Consider the following 10197-nt stretch of genomic DNA (forward strand, 5'->3'; position numbering starts at 1 on the left):
AACTGTAACACCTAGCAGTGAGCCTCAAAGGCTCAGGCTTCGTGTTACAATGCCCCAGGGCACTCCAACTAGTGGAGATGCCCGCCCCCTGGACACAGCCCCCACTTTTGGCGGCAAGTCCAGGAGAGATAATGAGAAAAACAAGGAGGAGTCACTGGCCAGTCAGGACAGCCCCTAAGGTTTCCTGAGCTGAGGTGACTCTGACTTTTAGAAATCCTCCATCTTGCAGATGGAGGATTCCCCCAATAGGATTAGGGATGTGCCCCCCTCCCCTCAGGAAGGAGGCACAAAAAGGGTGTACCCACCCTCAGGGCTAGTAGCCATTGGCTACTAACCCCCCAGACCTAAACACGCCCTTAAATTTAGTATTTAAGGGCTCCCCAGAACCTAGGAACTCAGATTCCTGCAACCTAAGAAGAAGAGGACTGCTAAGCTGAAAAACCCTCCAGAGAAGACGGAGACACCAACTGCTTTGGCCCCAGCTCTACCGGCATGTCTCCCCCCCTTCTAAAAACACTGCTACAGCTACGCTTTCTCCAGGGACCAGCGACCTCTGAATCCTCAGAGGACTGCCCTGCTCTAGAAGGACCAAGAACTCCCGAGGACAGCGGCCCTGTTCACCAAAGACTGCAACTTTGAAACAACTTGCGTTTCCCGCCGGAAGCGTGAGACTTGACACTCTGCACCGACGCCCCCGGCTTGACTTGTGGAGAACAATCACTTCAGGGAGGACTCCCCGGCGACTGCGAGACCGTGAGTAGCCAGAGTTGCCCCCCCGAGCCCTCACAGCGGCGCCTGCAGAGGGAATCCCGAGGCTCCCCCTGACCGCGACTGCCTGCTTCTAAGATCCGACGCCTGGTAAAGACTCTGCACCCGCAGCCCCCAGGACCTGAAGGATCCGAACTCCAGTGCAGGAGTGACCCCCAGGAGGCCCTCTCCTTTGCCCAGGTGGTGGCTACCGCGAGGAGCCCCCCCCTTGCCTGCCTGCATCGCTGAAGAGACCCCTTGGTCTCCCATTGATTTCAATTACAAACCCGACGCGTGTTTGCACACTGCACCCGGCCGCCCCCGTGCTGCTGAGGGTGTACTTTCTGTGTGGACTTGTGTCCCCCCCGGTGCCCTACAAAACCCTCCTGGTCTGCCCTCCGAAGACGCGGGTACTTACCTGCTGGCAGACTGGAACCGGGGCACCCCCTTCTCCATTGAAGCCTCTGCGTTTTGGGCACCACTTTGACCGCTGCACCTGACCGGCCCTGAGCTGCTGGTGTGGTAACTTTGGGGTTGCTCTGACCCCCAACGGTGGGCTACCTTGGATCCAAACTTGAATCCCGTAGGTGGTTTACTTAGCTGCAAAAACTAACAAACTCTTACTCCCCCCAGGAACTGTTGAAAATTGCACTGTGTCTAGTTTTAAAATAGCTATATGTCATTTATGTGAAAACTGTATATGCTATTTTGCTAATTCAAAGTTCCTAAAGTACCTACCTGCAATACCTTTCATTTGAAGTATTACATGTAAATCTTGAACCTGTGGTTCTTAAAATCAACTAAGAAAAGATATTTTTCTATACAAAAACCTATTGGCCTGGAATTGTCTCTGAGTGTGTGTTCCTCATTTATTGCCTGTGTGTGTACAACAAATGCTTAACACTACTCCTTTGATAAGCCTACTGCTTGACCACACTACCACAAAATAGAGCATTAGAATTATCTCTTTTTGCCACTATCTTACCTCTAAGGGGAACCCTTGGACTCTGTGCATACTATTCCTTACTTTGAAATAGTGCATACAGAGCCAACTTCCTACTAGCAGCCTTTCTAGACTGGCTTGTTAATGCTACCACCACAAACTACATAGATGCCAACTTTTATTTACGTCAAATGCTTCTTGAAAGTAAAACTCGCTTATCCCATTTTCTTAAGATGCTATGGTTACCAAAACTCTCTAGATGTAAGACTCCCAATCTACTTTGCGTCAAAGCCACTGAGCTCCAAAATAGGTATCATATCCGCGTGCCCACTTGTCTATTTCACTTGTGAAGGCCAGAGCATTCAGGCTATCTCTTCCCAGCAAAGCTATTAACAAATGGAGTTTGTGAGGCTTCAGGAGTTTGTGCTAGGAAACAATATCAAAACATGGGAGCAACTTAAAACAAACAATTCCACTATCCCAGCGTGGCTAAGTTTCTCATATCTTCAGGTTTACTCCTTTATCCAGGCACTGGGTCCTGTAGCCCTCCACCCATCTGAATCACCATCTTCTAAAATAGTGCAAGCAATCTGGGTCCAGAAACAAGTGAGATTTGGTAATTGGTATTGCATTCTACAGGAGGAATTGTCTGCCGAAGTTCTTCCTCCTGCACTAGGGAGGATTTCAGGCAGCACAAGCTGTTTTATTGATGTTCAATCATGGAGATATTACAACAGCTACTCTTTAAAAAGCACTAAATGGTGCCAATTTTAAGAGGATGTATTTTTTTTCACAAAGTGGCAGCTTTATTATACACCGGCACGCCTCAATAAAATGTTTCCATCAATCTCGAGTAATTGTTTTCATTGCCATTGTGAGGCGGGAGATTGGTTTCATATTTGTTTCGCCTGCCCTATCATTACCGATTTCTGGGTTAAAGTCTTCCAAGCTGCACTCAACTCCAGATTTCGCTACAACCAGACCCAATCAGGGCGCTTTTTGGGATATGCAATCATCCTGCACTGCCAAAATCTGCAAAACAATATTTTTTTATTGCAACATTGGTAGAAAAATCTCTAGTCTTGCAGCAATGGAAAACCCTGCAGCCTCCATCTTTTGAACTTTGGACGAAGAAAATTAAAGTGGTACAATCTAAAGATTATCTCTATGCTCAAAGGATTGGTGTCACCTGGAAGTATCATGGTATATGGGATAACAATTCACCTACCACAGTTTAAATGTAATTAAGCCTAAAAACCTTCACATTGTATTATGTTCTTTTGGGAAGTGTGGTAATTTCTATGTTCGAAAAGAGATCATGACGTATCTTGTATACCTGCTTATACAAATACAATTTTTTTTAAAAGTACTTTGTTTTGTCTCCTAAAGGTCATAGTTGCAGTGAAACTCTACCACTAAACATGTGGCATCACACCAGCATCTTCTGTCCCTCCTTAAAGGACCCTTTGTGGCACGCTTTATGTCACGCACAGCATTTCTCACACTGTCTTGGTGGAACTTGCCAAACATCAAAAGGAAACTGCCATTGTAAAATTCTAACTGCTTCAACACCGTGATGCGAAACAGCATACAAAAATCCTCTAAACCCCTCTGCTACCAAACATACCACCAAAACATGAGCAAAACAAACACAACCTACATTAAGGTCCATTTCCTGGTATTCTCGCACTCCCTCAGCTGATAAGAACTCAGTTGCCTCTTCTCAGGGGCTATAAAGCTTTTGCTCACCATACAGAAGATTTATTTTACCTGATTATCTCTCCGTACTGTTGTCATTTTCCCTTTTTTATAGGACACTTCACAAGGACACTACAACTCAGTATTCACTCTAGTCAGCAAACTTCTCATCCTTGCCCCCACTCTCCCCTACTGTCTAGAAGCCAGTGCTGACACTACTTGCTGACACGACTTGCTGACACGACTTGCTGATGGTTATGGAGGCGTGTGGCCCCAGACTATTACTCCACACCTTGTCACCAAAATGTTGTCGGGGATAGAATTTGGACGCATTCAGGTAGGAGGCAAGTTCACATTCTCACAGGATCCACACTTCGTGTTCTACAGCATGCCTACTCAGCCTGTGCACATACAGACACATCACATTACTACAAACTCCCACACCTGCCTTTCTCAAGATTATTGCGTTGCTGTGATATGTTCTATCTGCCTAGAAGATCTCCGTTTTTGGTAAAAAAGCTTTGCTTGTAATGCTGCATAGTCCCAGAACAATACGTACGCAATTGTTATAGCATTTCTTTGGTGCCGGAGACTATGCAGTCTATCAGGTACCAGAAGTTGATTCTCAATCTATTCAATGAACAGCAATTATTGAGCCTTTACGTATTGCTGGGAGTCCGGAGGTTAAACCTTCACAATATCTGCTGTGCCAAGTGAGTAAAGAGAGTCCTATATTTGTTCTGTAATTAAAATGTTCTCCAAATGAGGCTGTCAAAGCTTGCACCAATCAGTGGTTTAGCAAAGGTACCACAGTGTTCCCTGGGACCTAAGGCAAGAAATGAACCCCCACCCCCCCGCACTTTGTGTCGTTTGTAAAAGGCAGCCATAACTGGGGTGCAGTGGTCCCGTCATACTCCTGCCCCAGGTGTCACTGCACCTGCTGCACTTATGATACCTATAAGTCTCCAAGTTCCCCATTATACGTGACTTTTGTTCTCTCTTTTCTTTCATTGTGCCTCTTAAACCCACTCTTCTCTTTTTTCCATTATCCTCTCCTCCAGTTCTTGCATGTCCTTTCTCTTCTGTCTGCGTTCAACCCTTCCCTCCCTCCGCTCAATACACCTGTTCACTCTATCTCCTTCCTCCCTTTTTCTCACATGTATAGCTTGATTGCACTATTTTTTTTATCTTCCAGCTCCCTCTTCATATTCTTTCCCCGCCATCCTTCTTTCTGGCTTCTTATCTTCCTCATCCCTAACACCTTTTACTGTTCCTTACCTACCCTCTTTCTGCCACTTCCCCTTTTTTCCATCTTTTTCCCTTCCTCTTTCTTTCATTCCTTCTCCCACCATTTCTCCTTTACCCTCTATTCTCTCTTCCCTTACCTCTAAAAGTCTCTCCCTCAAGAGTAAAGACAGTGCCATGTGCCAGGAATCCTCTATGTTTGGAGTGGGTGATCTGTAATGTAATTACATCCCATACAGGGCAGACAGGACCCCCGCACTCACCTCTGAGCCCCAGTGTTGCTGCGCCAGTTTAATTACTGATACCTACTACTCTGGTCCCAATCAAGAGTCAGATTATGTATAGCTGTTATTTTCATGGTCATGAGGGATAGAAGCTTCTGTAACCACTGTGCCAATGCTTTGATGTACCATGGGTCATTGCTTATATTTTTATTTCAGAGCAAACATTGGCTTTCTTTCCAGGTGTCATCAGAATATCATTCATCTTCGTGGACATGTGTCAGACAGCCCCCAGCCATCCTAGCACCCACCTACCGAAAAAGGGCTGTCACTCCCCCATATGCTGCCCCCCTACACCCACACCCCAGAGTTGGCAGGGAATTATGCATTTTCGCATCTTTGGGGAGCGGCCCCTTGGGCAAGGGTTGCTCCCCTTTGGGGGCAATTGTTCTGGCCATTTCTCTATCCTCCCCCCCCCCCCTTGGGGGAAGATCAACCTCTTTTTTCTTTTAGGCCCATCTCCCCCCAAGGGGGGGGGGCAGAAGCTACTAGACACCAGGGATGTAGGGCAGCTTTGAGGAGTGACCCCTTGGGTAAGGGTCACTCCCTTTAGGGGGCAATTATTTTGGCTGTTTCTGCCCCTCCTTTGGGGTAGATCTGCCTCTTTTTTTAGCCCCATCTACCCTCTAGACACCAGGAATTAAACTTTTTGGCTATTTTGTGGAGTAGCCCCTAGGGCATGGGTTGCACCCTTTAGCAAGCATATATTTTGACCATTCCTGTCCCTCTTGGGGGCAGATCGGCCCTTTTTTTAATAGGCCCATCTGCCCCCAAATGGGGGCAGAAATCACTAGACACTAGGGATGATTTATTTGCTATGTTACTGCTGTTGTTGTGGGGAGCGGCACCTTGGGCAAGGGTTGCTGCCCTTTAGTGGATTAATGTTTTTTTGACATATTTGTAGGCCCATGTGCCCCCCCAGCTTGTTGTGTGTGGACTGGCACATTATTTGCATTTGTGATAATATTGTTTATTTCTCTTTTTTATTCTAGTGCAAACCTTTTGATTCCTTTCCTGTGACTCCTGTGTGTGGTCTCAGCAGTGGTAGATCTGCAGTTTGCATAGTGGCCTGTGTTTGGTAAGAAAAACTTTTTTGTACTGTTTACTTGAATAAGTACCATTGCCATGCATGAATGAGTACCAGCATATTTAGCTTATGTTTTATTGTGTGTGAAATTCTCCTTGAATTTATGTAATTTTATTTTGTTTTTGTTTTTAGTGGGATATTGTTGGTGCTTCCTGTGTTTGTGCAGACTAGGTGCTGGTGAGTCTAGCTGTCTCTGGCAAGGGAGTGGTATTGTTTTTGTGTTTTTGAGTATATAGGTCTTTGTGATAAAGCTACACTTTGTTTATTCCTTATTTTACACAGTGTTGGTTGTTGTTGACTTCTTTGACAAGTAAACTTTATTAGTGAAGCTCATTGCTAGCCACGGGATTACTGCTCAGCGGGTTGTTGGTATGCTTATTTAATCTTCCCCCTACCATGATTATGAGACTGATTTTGCATCTGAGGCAGAGGAAGAAATGCAAGATTCTGGTGATGAATTTTCTGTCCGAGAGGAACCATCTGATGATGAAGCCACTCTCAGTGCAGGTGAAGTGCCTGTTTTAGAGGACACTGATGTGCCAATAGTGCAGCAGCCTGGGGCTGAAAGGCTTCCCATTGGAAGATCTGAATTCTGAGTTTCCCCAAACATGGTGCAGCCAGCGTTGCCTGCCTTTACTGGTGTCGCAGGATCTAGAGAGAATACTGAAATCTTTTTGCCTATAAATTTCTTTGAGGTTTTTTTGGACAATATATTTTTGAGTGAGATTGTTGAGCAGACTAATTTGTATACTGAACAATATTTGAGGGACAACAGTGCCAGACTTAAGCCCCACTCTAGAGCTACCCGGTGGACTCCCACAAATCTGGAAGAGTTGAAGAACTTCTTAGGTTTAACATTTTTGGTGGGGTTGATAAGGAAGCCATCACTGTCTTCATATTGGTCTACCAGTCCCTTGATGGCAACGGCCATTTTTCCTGCAATCATGAGTCGTGATCGGTATTTGCTTCTGCTTAGGATGCTGCATTTTGTTGGTAATGGTTTAGTGATTCGACCTGTCTTTAATCACATTGTAGATCAATTTTCAGAGATCTGTGTTCCAGAGAAAGAAATACCTGTCTTTGGTCCTGTTCAAAGGCCGTTTGGTTTTTAGGTAGTACAGGTAGTACAGGAGTAGTACATTACTAGCAAGAGGGCACATTATAGAATTAAGATGTATATGCTGTCTAAGAGTAGTACAGGATGTGTCTATGATTTCCGGGTCTACACTGATAAGGATTCTGCTATTGACCCTCCTGATTGTCCGTTCACTTTTGGAGTTAGTGAGAAAATTGTGTGGGAACTTGCTAGAGGACATTTTAACAAAGGTCACCATTTTACCGTGATAACTTCTACACTGGTGTGCAGTTGTTCAGGGAATTATTCAAAGTGGACTCTGTTGCTTGTGGCAGAGTGTGCTCTAACTCTGAAGGTTATACAAAGGAGCTTGTTTGTAAAAAACTTGAGAGGGGACAGTGCAGTACACCGAGTAGTGATGAACTGCTAGCTGTGAAATGTGCAGAAAGGAGGGATGTCTACATGTTGACTACCATCCATTATGAAAGTACTTCAACTGTGACTGTTTGGAGTCAGTTTGCTGAAGTGTGCAAACCTGTGTGCATTTTAGACTACAATAAGCACATGGGTGGTGTAGATAGAGTAGATCAGAGGTTGGAACCTTACACTGCTGTTCGTAAGGCTTACATTTGGTATAAGAAGTTAGCTATCCATCTCGTCCATTTAGCAACCTTTATTGCTTTTGTTGTGTTCAGGGATTGTTCCCCAGTGTCAAAGATGACTTTTGTTCAGTTTCAGCAATCTGTGATTTGCAGCTTTGTTGTAGTGGAACAGACAAGTGTTCCTAGAGTTGGAGTGGTAGTGGATGTGGCTAGACTGAAAGATCACCACTTTGCTGGTCACATTCCTCCCTCCTTCTAAACCTGTGCTGTGTGTGCCCGCTTGTATTAGAATGTATTACACAAAAAACAATTTTTTGGAGCACTCATGAGCGTTGCCTGGCCTAAATCATTTTATATTTTTTGTTCAGTTTCATGGTTGGCAGTAGTGTGCTGTATTTAGTTAGAGCTGTTGTGTTCGTAGTTTTGTATTTACTTATAGTTGGTTTGTGTTTTCTTTTTTGTTGATGGGGGTGTGAATGGACTGGCGCTTGACTGGCAGTTTGGGTGGGCTGGTTCTTGGTTGGTGGTTTGTGTGGGCTGGCACTTGGCTGGCGGTGTGAGTGAGCTGGCACTTGGACGGCGGAGTGAGTGAGTTGCCACTTGGCTGGGGGTATGAGTGAGTTTGAACTTGGCTGGCTGTGTGTGTGAGCAGGCACTTGGCTGGCAGTGTGTGTGAGCTGTCGCTTTGCTGGCGGTGGGTGGGTAGTGACTTGCTGCTGGTCACTACATACACTGCTAGCCGGGAGGTGTTTACGGAGCGCATGGTCCAGTCGCAGGTACCTATAGCCAGTGCTTAATTTGTAAATAAAAACGTGCCAGTGCCCAAAGCCCGCCTCTTAAACATGCGGCTGCTGAAATTAAATGTGCGAGCACAGGATACTGAGACAGCATAATCCTGAAGCCATCTCGGGCCTCTTTACTCCATTTACAGCCTGTCCCTGCCCCTTTAGCTCACTCCTGCAGCTTTCTGCTTGCTCCCTTTGACGCTTTTTCATTTTTCTTCTCCTCTGTCTTTTCCAAATGTGTCTTTTGCGCTCACTAAATGCTTGAGGCAGAAAATTAAGTGCCGGCCCTCAAAAATAAATGCCGGTGCTCTGCACCGGAAACAATAGGCACAAATTAAGCACTGCCTATAGCGCTCTGACTCTTGCATATCAAATTCCGTCTGTAAGCCCTCAAAGGGTATAAAGGCGTTGTCTCACCAAACATCCCCCAGGTGTTCTATCCCTATTAGCGTCCACCTGGAGAAGCCCGTCAGTGCACTCACTTCCTTCAAGTGATCTCCGGTCCAAAGTGGGATACGCATAGACTGCACCACTGTCTGTGTGTGTGTCAGTAGATGTCGGACTCAACGCCGGCTGTACAGGACCCTCTCATAACCCCTGGTACCTATTGCTTCTCTGTCTACCCAGTTAGCCGGCTCCATTGGGCTCCCAAAGGCCCACTCGTTAATCACCACCAATTGTGTCACCCAGTAGTACAACCTTGCATCCAGGATTGCTAGTCCTCCCTTGTAAACCCCCCTCTGGAGCTTGCTCAGCGCAATACGCGGAAGTCCCCCTGCCCATAGCAGTGATCTAAGGATCTGGTCAATTTTCCGGAAGGCCTCAGCTGTGCTCTATGTCCCTAGTAAGCCTGTCTAGTTGTGGAGGCAAGTTCCGGCGGAGGAATTCTTGGATTTCTTGCGGGATATATATCCCAAGATATTTAAATCCAGCGCTTGCAACTGGGATAGTAGTCCAGGGAAGGTGGCCCAGGAGCTCCCCCGCTAGGGAGTAGAGCAGGGACTTGTCCCAGTTTATATTATACCACGAATGTTCTCCAAAGATGTGGAAGATTTGCAGGAGTCTATCTATGGAAAAGACTGGGTCCATAACATATAGTAGCACGTCATCTGCATATAAGGAGATGCGCCCTTCCCAGCCCTTCATTCCTGGAATGCCCCGGACTAAGGGGTCTTGGTGGATCCAAGCTGCCAGCAGCTCTAGGGCCAGCACGAAAAGCATTGGGGAAAACAGACTTCCCTGTCTTGTTCCCCTCTCCAACCCAAAGGTCTGGGAAGCAGTCCCATTTACCCTCACCTTTGCCAGGGGTTTCTGGTAGAGCAATTTGACCCGTTCACAAAACCACTGGCCGAATCCCATCTTCCGTAGTGTTGCAAACATATATCCCCACTCCAAACTATCGAATGCCATCTTGGCGTCCAGGGCTAGCAAGGCTGCCCGGGCGCCCACCAGAGGTTGTGTCATGTGGAGCACTCTACAAATATTGCTGTTCTCTGACCAATTATTGCTGTTCTCTGATCAAAAGGGAGTTGGTGGTCTGTCAGTGCCTCCTGGAACATTGCGGTAAGGCGAGGTCACCTCACTTGCAAGTCCTTTATAGAGCTCCACTGGAGCCCATTTGGCCCCGCAGCCTTGCCAGATTGCAGGGTCCAGAGCACCCAACCTACCTCCTCTGCTGTCAGATCCCCTTCCAGAGCCTCCCGTTCGTCCTCTGCAAGGGACACGAGGGCCACA

This window comes from Pleurodeles waltl, chromosome 3_2 (genome assembly GCF_031143425.1).
Source record: "Pleurodeles waltl isolate 20211129_DDA chromosome 3_2, aPleWal1.hap1.20221129, whole genome shotgun sequence".
NCBI classification, from domain to species: domain Eukaryota; kingdom Metazoa; phylum Chordata; class Amphibia; order Caudata; family Salamandridae; genus Pleurodeles; species Pleurodeles waltl.